Genomic DNA, 16,649 nt, shown 5'->3' with positions numbered 1-16,649 from the left:
GCACTCAGTTTTTTTCTGCCTAGTCAGGAGTAAGGACCTAGTTCCTTGCTGGGATCTTTGGTCCTGGCAAGGTTTTCTTTTTAAATATAATTTTTTCCTATCTTTGTTATTTTGTTCCTGTGAGAATCTACAATCAACGGACTGGATAATCTAGATCCAGAGGGCCCCCCTCCCCAGTTTGGCCAGCGAGCACGTGCAGAGTACAGGCTCCACGCTAGGTCCGCCGTGGCATTGCCCCACTGGACGGGGACTGGCCTGCGAGTTAAACGTCTCGCGAGTACGCATACAACCTGGCCCTGGCCTGATTCTCAGTGTTTCTTCTGGCCTACAGCACCCACATTATGATGAAGCGGTGGTCTGTCAGGAGGTCTGTTAGGTAGCCGCCCCCCCTCTACTCCTGGAGGGTTTTGGGGTGGACGTTGGCCTCTCCCTGTGATGGTGGGACCGCCGGGTTCCCCTCCTTCCCCCCCCCCCCCCCAGCTCCTCAAAAATTTTTGTGGTCACTGTGGGTCTTTCGCCCCCCACCCGGGTGAGGTTATGAGCTGGCTGTTGCCTCATGCTCTTAAGGGGGGCTGGTTGGATTTGCTGCTGACCGGGTTTTTCCTGGTGCGCAATGGGGGGTTGAGCAGGGTTCCCTGCCACCCTGTGGATTGGTGACTGGGGCAGGGATGTCAACTGGCCTCCCTGCTGCGGTTATTGTGTGGCTGGGGGAGCGGATAGTTTAGCATCTGCAGGTACGCGGCTGGATCTGGCCACAAATTTAGGCCACGGCTTTGCGGCCTACTAGTCAGAAACTACGTGAGGCGGCCCGTGAGGGTGGCTGATGCCACTGCCTCCCGTTTGGGCATCCGCTCTCCCCTCCACTGCCCCTGGGTGGTCGGCACTGCTGCGGCTGGGCGCCCACAAGAATATAGGCCGCAGCCAACTAGGCTATGCGGCCGAGTTGGGCGCCTCCATTGGGAGGGACGCATAGTGCATTTAACTGAAGCCCCCACTCTTCCTTTGGGCGTCTGCGGGGCTGGGATCTGTGCACTTGCGGCTGGGCCCCCACAAAAATTTAGGCCACGGCTTGCAGCCAGCTTGACGCCTCCCTTGGAAGGGGTGGCGCTGTGGGGGCGCTTCATTTATTAATGACAGCCTTGCACCATTATTGTGTGGGGCATCTGCCCCTTTTAGCGCTTCGGGACCATCAGGGTACCCTGCTACCCGGTCTGCGCATCCATTTCACGGCAGGCGGCCCCCTTTTAAGGGGCTATTTTCCTTTTTATGCTCTCTATGGAGGGTGACCCCCTTGTTTTTTTGTTTGCAGGGTCCATTCATGGGCCCTTGGTCAGCGTCCCCCTTTCTGGGATCGCAGTTGGTGGCCTCCCCTGATTGTTATGTTTTTCCAGGTGAGTTTAGTAAATAGCAAACCTACTGGGTCTGCATCCACGCACCCTGAGTGCTCAGATAGTGGGGCGCTGGTGGATGCACTGTTTGTGTCAGTGCGTGACACTTTAAAAATGGAGGTTGCATTGGAGGCGCCGGTCCCTTTTGGCACCTACAGGTCTTCCAAAGCCCAGAGGGTGTTCCCTTTTCCGCTTACTTTGACAACATTGTCACAAAACAGTGGGGTTGTCCAAAACGCAGTGGTTCCAAAGTGCTTTTTGCTGCGGTGTCCTTATGAGGATTAACTGCATTAAAGGTGGATGGTTCCACCTGTAGTGGACTCATTGGTTTCCAGGTTAAATAAAGCTACCGTCATTCTGGTTGAGGAGCCCCCCGCCTTTAAATATCCAGCTTCTAGGAACTTAGGCCGGTATTTACTATTGCCCTGTTGTCGCAAGCTCTGACCGAGTGCGCTAAACTTTTACGACGGGACCTGAAGGGGAAACCGCTTCCCCCAGTCTTGTGGAGCTAGCTGATCATTTGGAACAGGGACTACAGTTTATCTGTGATGCCTCTTTGGATGCAGCTCCTTTGATTTCTAGGCTGTCTGTATCATTAGTTATCCTTCGGCGTGGTTGATATCCTGGTCTGCGGACCAGACTAAGAAGGCCTTATCTGATCTCCCCCTTGTAGGGGATTGGCTGTTTGGAGCTTCATTGGATGACAACGTTAAGGGCCTCACAGGAGGGGGAAGAGTACTCTTCTTCCCCAGCCTACCAAGGGCAAGGAGCCCCGTCATAGACGTGGGCCATTCTCCTCCGGTCATAAGAATTTTTATTTTTTTTCGTCCTTCAGGGTCGCAAAACAAGGGATCAAAATTCAGGGCCTCTGGCATTTATTTTTTCCTAGAGAGCAGTACTAGGTGATCTGCACACAATGTCTTTTGGTCGGGATACCGGTGGGGCAAGCCTTATGTCCAACTCTAACCTAACACTGACTGATATTATGGACATAGGATTTGTAGCTGCAGTGCATGGAAGTTCTTTTCCTTATCCATCACAGCCAGAGCAGAGGGACAGCAGAGTGCCTCCCAAGTTTACAGGGTCCCCACTTTTTGTGACCGTGACGGAAAGTACACCCATGGCAAGTGGAGGAAGAAAACTGTGGTTGGGTGTAGAAGATGCTGGTTCCTCTGCCTGCCGCTCCCCACTGAATCCTGATGGTCTATTCCTTGAACAGTCCTTGGGTTCGGAACAACTTAGCCAATTTAACAACACCATTGTGGGGATCTTCTATGATAGCAAAGTGTCCACACCTTATAAGAAGGAAGGCATGGAGACTTCTGATCTGTTGGTAGTTGATATTACCACGTCCAAACGGCAAGATTCAGAAGTAATGATCAATGCATCTGCCCCCCCCCCCCAACACACACACACACCTCTGAAATAAATTCTGAATTGGAAGAAAATACTCCTTCGCTGGAAGTTTCCATCTCTGATTTGAGGTTTCCAAATACCTCCAGTGAGGGTGAACCACCAGTGCCTGCTGTCCAGCCATCTAATGCTCCAATTGCCCAGTGGGTAGGTGTCAAGTACATGGGGCGCTCTTACATTCAGCCCTTGTTATTGGCGCCAGTTGAGTGCTTCAGAAATCTCAGTTACCGGCCTGGCACCATCAATGTGTTCGTTTCAGCTGGCTGTAGCATCTCCAGACAAGCCTAGAGAGACTGATTGAGGTAACCGCTGCATCCCAGGCCACTTAAATAAACCATAACGACTCAAAAGGACACTAATTCCTCAAGGCGGGTTTTGGCTGTGGGGATTGTCTTTGGAAAAAATCATAGAGGGAGATTTGGTCTGCCTTGCTGAATAATAGTCATTATCACTGTATCTATTGATGTATTGTAAAGACCTTTTATTGTAGAGTTTGTATATTAATAAAGTGTAAATTGATCAAAAAAAATATATATTCAGGGCCTCCACCAGAGGTTCCAAGAGGACACTGTCAGGCAAGCCACATATTTGGGGGGATGTCTTTGCTGGTTTCTGAATCCATGGAACCCCCTGGTATAGGACACATTATTAGGAAGTTATTCGGTCAGGCTATGAGATCGAGTTTGGGCTTATCCTCTGGAAAGGTTCTTCCCTTCCAACCTGTACTTGTCCCCAGATCACTTACGGGTCTATTTGGGGTAGTGAAAATAGAAAAAAGTGTAGTGCGCTCAACAAGAATAAGAAATACAAATAAATTCACATCTAAATAATCCAAATTGTTGGTGATTCTCACACAATATGAAAAACCTTTAAATAAAGGTGTAAAGAAAAAATGGTGTACAAATAAACATATAATAAGGCATGTTATCCATAACACATATAGGATGAATAAAGTCCTCGGATCATTCACACTGATCCCCAAACAACCAAAGAATGAACTTCAATAAATCAGGAGATCTTCAATCCAGTCATCAATGAATCAATGTATCGTTATATGTGAAGTAGAGGGAGTAGCCCCTTACCAGATAACGTTGCAATGTGAGCCTTAATTGTGAACAAGCACTTTCCACACGTGAATAAAGTGAAAGATCACCCAAGTGTTAGTGCAAACTTCTTACCAGAAGTATGAAGAGGGTAGACATGAACTAATCTTGATTATGGATGCGCCCCCGGTGAAGGTGTCCAATGGCAGCTCCAATAAGTGGACCTTAGGATTCCTCCACTACACCTTATCCAACCCGCAAATGTGGCCGGTAATAATATTCTCTAGTGTAGCTCCCCCATGGTGGAAAAAAAATAAGGTGCCAATAGTGTATTATCCTTAAAAAAAACCTTTATTAAAAATAAAAACACAGTTACATGGCAGAGGAGGAACTAAACACAAACAATGGTTCCAAGATGCAAAAACATGGCGGTCTGCAGTGCGGACCTCATGGCGTGACGGCGTGGCTGCTCCCCCCAATGCGTTTCTCCTTATTAGGCATCCGCTGGGACCGGAGCAAAGCCCACGCCGTCACTTATACTGTCTAAATATACCCTCTAATGTGGAATACTTCTGGTTGACACTAATGCGAGACCCGGAAGAGGAACTCATTACCACTTCCTGTTTACATTTGCCAGTAGTAAGATCATACACCGACATCAAAGGATGGACAATGTCGATTGTAGAAATGATGGCATCTACAGTTGTGTTCAAAATTATTCAACCCCCACTGAAATTGATTTTTTTGGCCAGTTTGACATTGATTTTGATCATTCAGTCATCCTGCTTACAATTAAATCAAAGAGGCACGTGTAGGTCAGACAAATATAACACGTGTAGGTCAGACAAATATAACAACATTTATAATGAAATAACCACAAATGTTTTTTCTGTGCTCACATCGTTATCAGTTTTATTCAACCCCCAAGTGACATTCAATCTTAGTACAACATCCTTTTACAGTTATAACAGCTTTTAAACGTGAAGCATAGCTTGACACAAGTGTCTTGCAGCGATCTACGGGTATCTTTGCCCATTCGTCATGGGCAAAAGCGTCCAGTTCAGTCACATTCTTAGGCTTGTGCACTGCAACTGCTTTCTTTAAGTCCCACCAGAGGTTCTCAATCGGATTTAAGTCTGATGACTGTGATGGCCACTCCAAAATGTTCCAGCCTTTAATCTGCAACCATGCTCTAGTGGACTTGGAGGTATGCTTGGGATCATTGTCCTGTTGAAAGGTCCAACGTCTCCCAAGCCTCAGGTTTGTGACGGACTCCATCACATTGTCATCCAATATCTCCTGGTACTGAAGAGAATTCATTGTACCTTGCACACGCTGAAGCTTCCCTGTACCTGCAGAAGCAAAACAGCCCCAAAGCATGATTGACCCCCCGCCATGCTTCACAGTAGGCAAGGTGTTCTTTTCTTCATAGGCCTTGTTCTTCCTCCTCCAAACATAGCGTTGATCCATGGGCCCAAACAGTTCTAATTTTGTTTCATCAGTCCACAGAACGCTATTCCAAAACTTCTGTGGTTTGTCCACATGACTTTTGGCATACTGCAGTTGACTCTTCTTATTCTTTGGAGACAGCAAGGGGGTGCGCCTGGGAGTTCTGGCATGGAGGCCTTCATTACGCAGTGTGCGCCGTATTGTCTGAGCAGAAACTTCAGTACCCACATCTGACAAATCTTTTCTCAGCAGTCACACGGGGACTTTTCTCCACTCTACGCTTCAGGTAGCGCACAGCAGTCTAAGTCAGCATCTTCTTCCTGCCACGACCAGGTAGCGTTTCAACAGTGCCCTTTGCCTTGAATTTGCGAATGATGCTTCCTATGATGTCTCTTGGTATGTTTAACATCTTTGCAATCTTCTTATAGCCATTGCCCTTCCTGTGAAGAGTAATCACCTCTTCTCTTGTCTTCCTGGACCATTCTCTTGACTTCACCATGTTTGTAACCACACCAGTAAATGTCTAGAAGGAGCTGAATATCACAGTCATTTTAAAGCTGCCTAATTGGTGCTTATTAGGCTTTATTGCTGCTCCCTGACATCCACAGGTGTCTTCAATACCTGATTGAAAACACTTCAATGAACCTCTGTTCTTCAGAGTGGTAGTCTTTAAGGGGTTGAATAATTGTGTCAATGAAGAATTCACAAAAGAAACATTTACTACTGTATTACAAAACCAATTGATGTCATTTTAGTTGCATATGGTTCTTTAAGAAGTCCTTGTAGGATTTCATTCTGAATACAATTACAAATGTACACTCAATTCTCTAAAACCCTTTACAGCATTGGGGGTTGAATAATTTTGAACACAACTGTAATTAAACTATTTGAAAGGGTTTTGAATGATGTCTATTACAAGGTTGATCTTAAAAAAAACTTCTATAGCAGAGTACTTCCAGTCCGCGCTCTTGTGGGACCCGGAAGTGAAACTCCAAACTTCCTGTTCACATTTTCCAGTACTAAGGAAGGGCAATGTCGATTGCAACAAGCTGGCATGTACTTCCAGGTTGGCACTCCTGCGAAACCTAGAAGTAGAAATTATTACCACTTCCTGTTTACATTTGCCAATAGTAAAATCATACACCGACATCAAAAGATAGACAATGTCGATTTGCAAAAACAATGGCATCTAATTAAACTATCTAGAAGGGTTTCAAATGGTGTCTATTCCATAGATAATCTTAAAAAATGTTCTAATGCAGAGTATTTCCGGTCTGCGCTCTTGCGGGACCCGGAAGTGAAACACCTTCCAAATTCTTGTTCACACTTGCCAGTACTAAGAAAGGGCAATGTTGTTTCCAAAAGCTGGCATGTATTTAAACTTAGTGGGAGCTGTTTTAATTGAAAATATTTATATAATATATTAGAAGGTTAATTTTACATAACCTCCTTGGCGCTAGAGGTTTAATAAAACTAAAAGAAGTCCTCAACAGCGCCTGTGTGTAGATAGGAATGTTCTTATCCTTACCCAATTTGAAAATTTGAAAAAACTTTTATTTTAAAAATTGGAAAAAATAATAAAAACAAGACTATCACTCACGTGACCAAAGACCATTAAAAAAATAAAACTAAAATGTTTTAAAGCTCAGGCTTTTTCATCCAACCCAAATTATAAAAAAATATATATTTGGGGTTTATTAAACCTGCAAAAAAGCTATAAAAATTGTTTTGCAAAAATCATGCCGTCAACCGGAAATTCTCTTATTGAGGAAAAAGTCGTATAGCTACAACAAAGATGGTACTATGACCCATATTAAATACCAGGGTCAAGGTACTTACATTAGCATTCCAAACTCCCTCTACACTTGAAAGGAAAAAAAAGGGAGGACAGAGAAAAAAAAAGGAAGTAGTCTCGTATCACTAAGATAAAGCTTACTATTTGGGGTAGTGCAAGACTTGTTCCTTCATGGGGTGAGTGTTCCGATTTCGGAACGTTTTCAGGGGTTTTTTACTCAAACCTCTTTACAGTTCCCAGGAAGGAAGGCAAGGTACATCCTATTCTGGACCTCAAGGCGCTAAACTGCTTGTGCGAGTACAGAAGTTTTGCGTGGAGTTCATTCACACGCTAGTGGTGTCCCTACGTTGGGGGGGGGCTTTCTTCTTCTTCCTTCTATCGACATCAAGGACGCCTACCTGCAAATTCTAATATGTGCCGGTCACCAACGTTTCCTCCGTTTTGCCGTGGGCGAGGAGCATTATCGGTTTGTGGCGAAGACCTTCAGTGTTGCCTCCGCTCCTCGGGTCTTCATAAGTGTTGGCCTCGGTGCTGGCATTGTTTGAGTTTGCAGGGGATCGCGGTACTAGGGTACCTGGATGATCATCTTCTGCGAGCGGAGTCTCCGGCTGCTCTGATGGACAACTGGAGATTGCTCTGCGAACTCTAGAATTCGGTTGGATTCTGAACCTTCAGGGGTCTGCTTGGTTCTGTCCACCAAAACTGGACTATCTGGGTCTGACTCTGGACTCGGCCTCAGCCAGCGTGTTTCTTCCTCTGGAAAAACTCCAGACATTGCAGGAGGCAATTCAACTTCTGTTGTTCAGCAGATGGTCACCCATTTGGCTTGCATGCGGGTGTCCACCCTCGAGGTGGTCTGTTTGCACAGTTCCACTCAAGATCTCTGCTAAAGAGATTCTGGTGAAATAGGACAAGGATCCACGGTCTCTAGAGGTGGCTTCGTTCTCTGGCACTTCGACAGGCAAAATCCTTTCTACCCCTGTACTGGACGGTTGTCACTATGGATGCCAGCCTAACCGGATGGGGAGGCGTCCTCAGCAAAGATGGGCTCAGGGGGTCTGGACTCTGGCAGAGTCCAGACTGCAGATTAATGTTCTGTGATGTTCATGATTTTGTGCTTCTAGGAGGGAGAATAAGGGAAATAGATATTTTAAATCTTCTCCGGGAGTTTCCAAGCAACCTTGGTCTGGTAAGCCTAGAGCTAGCTTCCCTGGACCAGCAGACAACACTCCTATAGCATGAAGGTCTGCCCTCACCCATTATTTGGGTGGGGGGGGGGGGACATCTTCACTGGTTTCCGGCCCCGTGGACTTCTTTACTGAGCGTCAAGGAGATCTACGAAATGTTTCTTTTGGGGGTACCCAGAAAGGGGGACAAAGCTTGTCCTATTCAGGTTTTTTAGGTCCTGAGTTTCCTTGTGCGGATTTAATTCCTGCAAAGGTTTATGTGATGTCTGAACTACCTAAAGTCCCCCTATCCCTGCCCAGGGCATTCATTTACCTTGGTCTGATTCTATTTCTGAGCAGAGTGCTCCTTCCTCTGCACAAACTTCAGGGACCACAGGCCGTGATTCACCGCCTGCTGTCACACAGATCGTTCTCTCTCCCATTTTGCATGCAGGGTCTGAGTCTGGTGGTATTCACCTTGCACAGTCTTACATGCGGCTCCTTTAGCAGGTTCGGCTCCACAGGAGGATACTGTAGTTTGTGATGAGGTCACGGGGTCCTCTGACAGACGCTGCAGGCGTCCAAGGCCCATGGTAAGGCCAGTATTATCCTAGGCTAAAGCTTCTTCTGCAGTTCCTGTGAGGAATCAAGAGTGAGGATCTTCCAATCATCCTGATGGCTGTAAATGTCCATTGGGGGCTTCCTCTCAGAGAATACCAGTTGTCCCAAGGGCTGATCTACCATCCTGCTTTACAGTCGCTGGTTTTAATGGCTTAGCTATTGATGCCAGATACTGAGGGATAGAGGTCTGTCTGGATCAGTGATCACGTACTAGGTACGTGATCTGGCACAGGAGAGTCACTCTGCTACTGTACTCATACGTGAGGCAGTCAGCAAATGATATCACAATGATTTTCAGCTTGTCATCTACCCTAGTCTAGTGGTTGTAACTTTTACATCAGTTCAGGATTGACCGGGAATCAGATGAGCTTGCTGGAATACAGCTGCAAACACTTGTGTGGCAGGCAACATATAATAAAACACAGCTATGCTTCGTACTGAACAGGACAGAACTGTACCAGAAATGTGTTTGGACAATAACTGCACTGTGTCCCATCTGCAGGTGTTCAATCTAATACATCGAAGAGGTGGCTGGTTAGCTGCCAATGTAAGCACAAGCTTTTTAGATGCAACACTATTTACTTTGAGGTTAGAAAGCATAAAATAGACAGAATATTCCAAAGTGTATCTTTAATCCAAACAGGAACCTTTTCTGCATCCTCTAGCCCTGGAATGCTATTACCAGCGATGTCCAGTCTGCTCACACTGGTTTTAATCCAGGTTCTGTGCAAGAATTTTACTGATTTTCTTTAACAAATCTGACATTGTGCGTCATAGCCATCCACCACTGACCTTACTTACTATTCCTTCTCCTGTGATTGTCTTCAGACGATTAGAATAAATCACCTTTATGGAGTAGAAAGGGGTCATGTCATTATCACAATGAACCAGAACTCCTTTTCTACGTCTAGAAAAGAGAAACTCAGATAAGGGTCCTTGGAGTAGAACCAAACAGATGTGACTTCTATACCTATTTAGGTTTTAGTCCACATTTTGACAGGTGCTGTTTGTGGACCTGTGTTGGATCTATGGGCTGCTGGATGTCAACGAACTAGTGTCCTTTTACATCAGGCTGCCTCCAATCCATTGTGTTTAGTTATGGAAAAATGGAGAAGGAAGCAGTCCTTTTTCGTTATTTTTCCTGACCTGGACCCTACTCCGAATTAGGCAGATGTAGTATCAGAGTTAGGCAGATACAGTATCTCACAAAAGTGAGTACACTCCTCAAATTTTTGTAAAAATGGTATAAGAAATTAAACTTTGCTACAATGTAAAGTAGTGAGTGTACAGCTTGTATAACAGTGTAAATTTGCTGTCCCCTCAAAATAACTCAACACACAGCCATTATTGTCTAAACCGCTGGCAACAAAAGCGAGTACACTCCTAAGTGAAAATGTCCAAAATTGAGCCTAATTAGCAATTTTCCCTCCTTGGTGTCATGTGACTTGTTCGTGTTACAAGGTCTCAGGTGTGAATGGAGAGCAGGTGTGTTAAATTTGGTGTTATCGGTCTCATTTTCTCATACTGGTCACTGGAAGTTCAACATGGCACCTCATGGCAAATAACTCTCTGAGGATCTGACAAAAAGAATTGTTGCTCTACATAAAAATGCCCTAGGCTATGAGAAGATTGCCAAGACCCTGAAACTGAGCTGCAGCACGGTGGCCAAGACCATACAGTGGTTTAACAGGACAGGTTGCACTCAGAACAGGCCTCGCCATGGTCGACCAAAGAAGTTGTGTGCACATGCTCAGTGTCATATCCAGAGGTTGTCTTTGGGAAATAGACGTATGAGTGCTGCCAGCATTGCTGCAGAGGTTAAAGGGGTGGGGTCAGCCTGTCAGTGCTCAGACCATACGCTGCACACTGCATCAAATTGGTCTGCATGGCTGTCATCCCAGAAGGAAGCCTCTTCTAAAGATGATGCACAAGAAAGCCTGCAAAGAGTTTGCTGAAGACAAGAATACTTAGGGCTCTTTCACATGGCCGCTCCGTGTGAAAGCTCCGCTGCGGGACTTTTTTTTTTTTCACGGAGCGGATGACATTTGTGTCATCCGCTCCGTATGTCCGCATATCATCCCATCCGTTTGCGGATGATATGCGGACATAATGTAAGTCTATGGGCATTGCGGATGTCAGCGGATGACACCGCTGACATCCGATTTTCCTTCCTTTCCGTTTTTTGAACTGAGGAAAAATAGGTTTCTGTTCCGTTCCAAAGAACGGAACAGAACTGAAAGGAAGAAAATCGGATGTCAGCGGATGGTATTCCGCTGACATCCGCAATGCCATAGACTTACATTATGTCCGCAAATCATCTGCAAAAAAATAGGATGATTTGCGGACATACGGAGCGGCCGTGTGAAAGAGCCCTAAGGACATGAATTCCTGGAACCATGCATGTCCTGTGGTCTGAAGAGACCACAATAAACCTATTTGGTTTAGATGTTGTCAAGTGTGCGTGGCGGCAACCAGGCGAGGAGTACAAAGACAAGTGTGTCTTGCCTAGAGTCAAGCATGGTGGTGGGAGCGTCATGGTCTGGGGCTGCATGAGTGTTGCCGACACTGGGAAACTACAGTTCATTGAGTGAACCATGAATGTCAACATGTACTGTGACATACTGAAGCAGAGCATGATCCCTTACATTTGGAGACTGGGCCCCAGGGCAGTGTTCCAACATAATAACGACCCCAAACACACCTCCAAGACAATCACTGCCTTGCTAAAGAAGCTGAGGGTAAAGGTGATGGACTGGCCAAGCATGTCTCCAGCCCTAAACCCTATTGAGCATCTGTGGGGCATCCTCAAATGGAAGGTGGAGGAGCGCAAGTTCTCTAACATCCACCAGCTCCGTGATGTCGTCATGGAAGAGTGGAAGAGGACTCCAGTGGCAACCTGTGAAGCTCTGGTGAACTCCACGTCCAAGAGGGTTAAGGCAGTGCTGGAAAATAATGGTTGCCACACAAAATATTGACACTTTGGGTCCAACTTGAACATTTTCACTTAGGGGTGTACTCACTTTTGTTGCCAGCGGTTTAGACATTAATGGACGTGTGTTGAGTTATTTTGAGGAGACAGCAAATGTACACTGTTATACAAGCTATACACTCACTACTTTACATTGTAGCAAATTGTAATTTCTTCAGTGTTGTCACATAAAAAGATTATATTTACAAAAATGTGAGGGGTGTACTCACTTTTGTGAGATACTGTACATGTGCCTGCCCATACACTTGGATGGTGCTTTCAATCAGTTCCACCTGAAAAACTGACAGACATACATAATTGGAAAGGCTGTGTGAAAGGGCCTTAGGCTGGCCATACACTATACAATTTTCTTATTCAATTTCCTTTAGATTTACCTTAAACTATGTAGTGCAAGGGCATGCCTGATTGAATACAAATTGAAAGTGTTTAGGTTTGACCCTATATTACATGGTTTTGGTAAATCTAAAGGAAAGTTGAACAAGAAAATTGTATAGTGTATGGCCAGCCTTAGGCCTGGTTCATACTTCTGCCGTTTGCTTTTGATCCGTTTCTGCAGAGCTTTTTGTGGGTTGTTTTTGCATGGTTTTTTTTTTTTATACACATTTTGCATTTTTATGCTTTTTTTTTTTTTGGGCCAATTTGTTGTTGGGCAGATTGAAAAATCTATGTGCTTTTCTAAAGCTTCCCTATTGAAGCCTATTGAACCAAAAATACATCTTTCTGCATTGAAGAAAGTCCCTGACCTTTTCCAAAAACGCAGCAGCTGATAAAAAGCATATATGTGAACGTGTCCCATAGGAAACCACATTAAATGGACTGTAGTGTGTCTCCAAAAAGCACTAAAAAAAAAACACATAGGTGGGAACCAGGCCTTAGGAACTTACTTACATCTAACCTGATAACAACCCCCTCCATGTAATAAGAGAAAATAATAAAAAAAAAAAAAAATAGAGTTGTGTGTGATTATTGAGGGCTGAGCAAAACTCACAGCATCTTCCAACAATAATAAAGGAGAGTGGCTGAACAACAAATTATTCTTGGTATGTGGTTTACTAAAGTTGCAATTTAGCAGCACTCCCACCATCAGAACACACAATTGTTATGAGGGTATATTTAGAGAATCATCTGTGTCAATGGAAAATGTAAAAACATTTATGTTTAGGCCAGAGCTCCTTTTCTGTGTACTTGCCCATCCTGAGAAAGCAGCAGGATACAGTCTCAGAAGCTTTTACAGGGCCAAAGAAAAATATTCACCCCCTGGAAGTTTGTGTTGCCATAGAACACTTACTTTTTTGTTTATACTGATCAGACTGGGAATAGTGTATCTATGCAGTGTTTAGTCTACTGGCCGAACGTTTGGTCTCATCAGAGGCAGCTCCAGGCTTGGTGAAGCCCCACTCACATCCATAATGGGAAAAAAAAGTCTTAGGTTATGCTAGAGATGAGTGTGACAGGGCTCCTAATGCTGCCTGCACACAGCAGCATTAAAGTGTCCTGTTACTTCTATGGCCCCTTTCACACCTGTACGACCTGAAAGTCACGTGACTTGAAGCAATGCCTGTGTAGTTTATGGACCTCAAGTCGCATCCAAGTCAGACCAAAGTAGGGCAGGGACTACTTTGAAGTTGAACAGATATGAATGGTACTCATTGGAAATCATGGGGTATGACTTGCCATGCGATTTTGAAGTCCCAGATTGCAGGACAAGTTGCACAAGTGTGAAAGGGGCCTAAAATGAAGTCGCAATGCAGAGGCATTACTAGAACTTGCAGGGCCCCCGCCCCATAGCAGGGCCCTTCTTGCCATTGCATTAGAATTTCCCTTACATCAGAGTTCGCAGTATTCCCAGAGCCTCTTTACAATACATCAGAGTCCGCAGGGTTTGCTATACAGTGCAAGCAGGAAATCTGCATACACTGATTTAAAGGGGAATCCTGGGTTAAGAGGTTATCTGGTCACCAGAGCCCCACTTGCATCAGAGTTTGTTGAGTTCCCTTTGTACTGTAAATCTGATGTAAGGGTGAACTCTGCAAACTCTCCACAACATTCTCCTTTACATCAGAGTCTGCAGAGTGATTACACTAAGGTAAAGAGGGGAGTGAGGACACTTACCTTAGGACCTCCATCAGCCACTGACTTTGAAAATTTCTTCTATCCATCCCCCTGACCTTTTAATCACCTTTGCATGAAAAGTTCTTCTATCCATCCCCTGACCTTTTAATCACCTTTACATGAAAAGTTCTTCGATCCATCCCCTGACCTTTTAATCACCTTTGCACGGAGTACTTTTATCTCCATGGTGTAAGTTGTGCTACAATAGGGATCTACCAGTAACTGGACTTTCTGGATACATGTGTATTTATACTGCAATCACATGAAACGCTTTGAATGCCATTTAATTATGTGACTTGGGGGGGGGGGGGGGGGAACAAATTGCATGGACTTCCTCCCAGAACATATTCCCGTGCACCCCCTAGGGTGCGCATCGGTAGCGTTCTGTGATTACCCTGTCCTTCGGACACAGCTGATCACAGATCAAGGTAAAAGGCCAATCACAGTGGCCCTTTCCCATGTGAGCAGCTGTGTCCAATCACAGCTGATCACATGTAAACAAACTACCCTGATTAGCAGTGCAGCCCCATCAGTTCCAATCAGGGTGCACACAAAATTACGTATTTGCAAAATTTTACAACAAAGGAAAACGCTTTTTGTTTTCACAAATTTCGGTCTTTTTTCATTTATTTAGCAAGAAATAAAAAACCCCAGTGGTGATTAAATACCACCAAAAGAAAGTTCTATCTGTCCCCATAAATGATAAAAAAAATATTCTTATGGGTGCAGTGTTGCATGACCGCGCAATTGTCATTTAAAATGTGACAGCGCTGAAAGCTAAAAATTGGCCTGGGCAGGAAGGGGCTGAAAGTGCCCAGTAGTGAAGTAATTAAAAATATAGGGACGGACTGGACAGCCAGTAATAGCACAATGGCAGCAAACGTATCCAGTGCATCCTCTCATCAATTTGCCAACTATACAAACAAATGGCAACCACCCCAACCTATTACTAACTGGTGAGGGGGAAGCTTCCCTGCCATCAGAATACATTGATCAGTGTTGCCAGCTATAGCCTGCAGCGGTGATCAAGTGGAAAAAAATACGATTTTTGTAAGATCTTACCGTAAAATCTTTTTCTGATTGCCGTCGACCGACACAGCCTCCTCTCCATGAGCTGAGTGGGTTTATGCTCCTCCCATCAGGAGTAGTCTAGGCAGTAAAATTTTAATACACATGCCCAGGGGGCTGTCCCCCTAGGCATAAATCCCCACTGCATAATCCAGCACATCAGTTTAGTTTATTTTAAAAGCAGTGAAGACAAAAGAACCAATCCCAAACAGAGGGGTGGGTGCTGCGTCTCTCGACGGACATCAGAGAAAAAGATTTTACAAAAATCGTATTTTCTCTATCAAATGAATATAAAAAAATCCGCGCTTGGGATATATTAGAATCCAAATATATAGCTGGCTGCAGCCTACCTCTATAACTATAATCCTAGGATATATAGTGAATATAGATGAAAAAAAAGGGGAGGTGTATGGCGCTGCCTGTAAATTACGTCCTAATTGGTTGAAAAAACTCTAATAAAGTGCAACAGTGCAATAAATATGAAATGTATAACTCCTTAAATAGTGCTATTAATAAGAAAATAATAAATAAAACTAGTGATAGTGATTAGGAAATAAATCATTAAGTAATGATAATTAATGTTTTTTAAAATGCTGTATGGTCCTAAATAGGACCTAATATCATAGAAATGAAGAGTGGAAGGAATCTCAAGTAAACAAGTGGTGATTTGATGTAGTGCTAAAAAGTGAAGAGCAAATGTGAATGGTGCTGTAAAGGGGGAATAAATAAATATCACTAAAATTAGTGAAAACAATAAAAAGTGAGAGATCCCTTATGGATCCTGTTCCTAGGTGTAGCTGGGTGTAGGTAGTCTAAAAAATGTACAGTATAAAACCAGCAGATCCTATTCCTATGTATAGCTGGGTGCTCTGCTGGTTTTATATTGTGCATTCTCTAGATTGTCGTCACCCAGCTATACATAGGAATAGGATCTGCTGGTTTTATACTGTGCATTTTTTAGACTGCCTACACCCAGCTACACCTAGGAACAGGATCCATGCGCCTTCACAGAGAAAGGAGGAACCTGACCCTTAATTGAATAAGCCTGAACCACCGTCTGCCTGATCCATCTCAAAATGGTCGCAGCGGACACAGCCAAACCTTTGCGAGAACCGTCCAGAAGGAGAAAGAGAGAAACCGACTTCCTGACGGACTCAGTACCCGTCAGATAAACACCACATAGATAGATAGAACCACATCCAAAGAGCCAAGGCAACATCTTTGTGATGTTTAGGCTTAGGACATAAGGAAGGCAACACAATGTCTTCATTCAGGTGGAAATCCGACACCACCTTAGGAAAAAAAGACAGATGAGCTTGGAGGACCACTTTATCCCTGTTGACCTCCACATAAGGCGAAGGACAGGACAACGCCGCCAACTCAGAGACTCTGCAGGCAGAAGTGATAGCCACTAGGTAGGCAACCTTCTGCGACTAAGAAAGCAGAGAAATTCCCCTAATATTCTCAAAAGGAGACTTTTGAAGAACAGACGAAACCAGATTAAGATACCACGGAGGGAACAGGGATCTCCTCGGAAGGGCCAGATGATGCTCCCCCTGAATGAAGGTGTGAATCAAACTATGAGTAGCCAACGGACGTTGGAAG

At 44.6% G+C, this 16,649-nt stretch overlaps 1 pseudogene across 1 annotated transcript; it reads left to right on the top strand.

Annotated features, from left to right (window-relative positions):
* Positions 1-2,304: 2,304 nt before the first annotated feature.
* Positions 2,305-3,130, top strand: LOC309548475 (annotated as a pseudogene). The gene has a single exon. The product of its transcript is annotated as an uncharacterized misc_RNA (transcript).
* The last annotated feature ends 13,519 nt before the right edge of the window (positions 3,131-16,649 follow it).

The sequence above is a fragment of the Pelophylax lessonae genome (genome assembly GCF_965119305.1).
Source record: "Pelophylax lessonae genome assembly, chromosome: 2".
Lineage (NCBI taxonomy): Eukaryota > Metazoa > Chordata > Amphibia > Anura > Ranidae > Pelophylax > Pelophylax lessonae.
The sequence above is the reverse complement of the archived record's forward strand: the minus strand, read 5'-3'. Positions and strand labels throughout refer to the sequence as shown.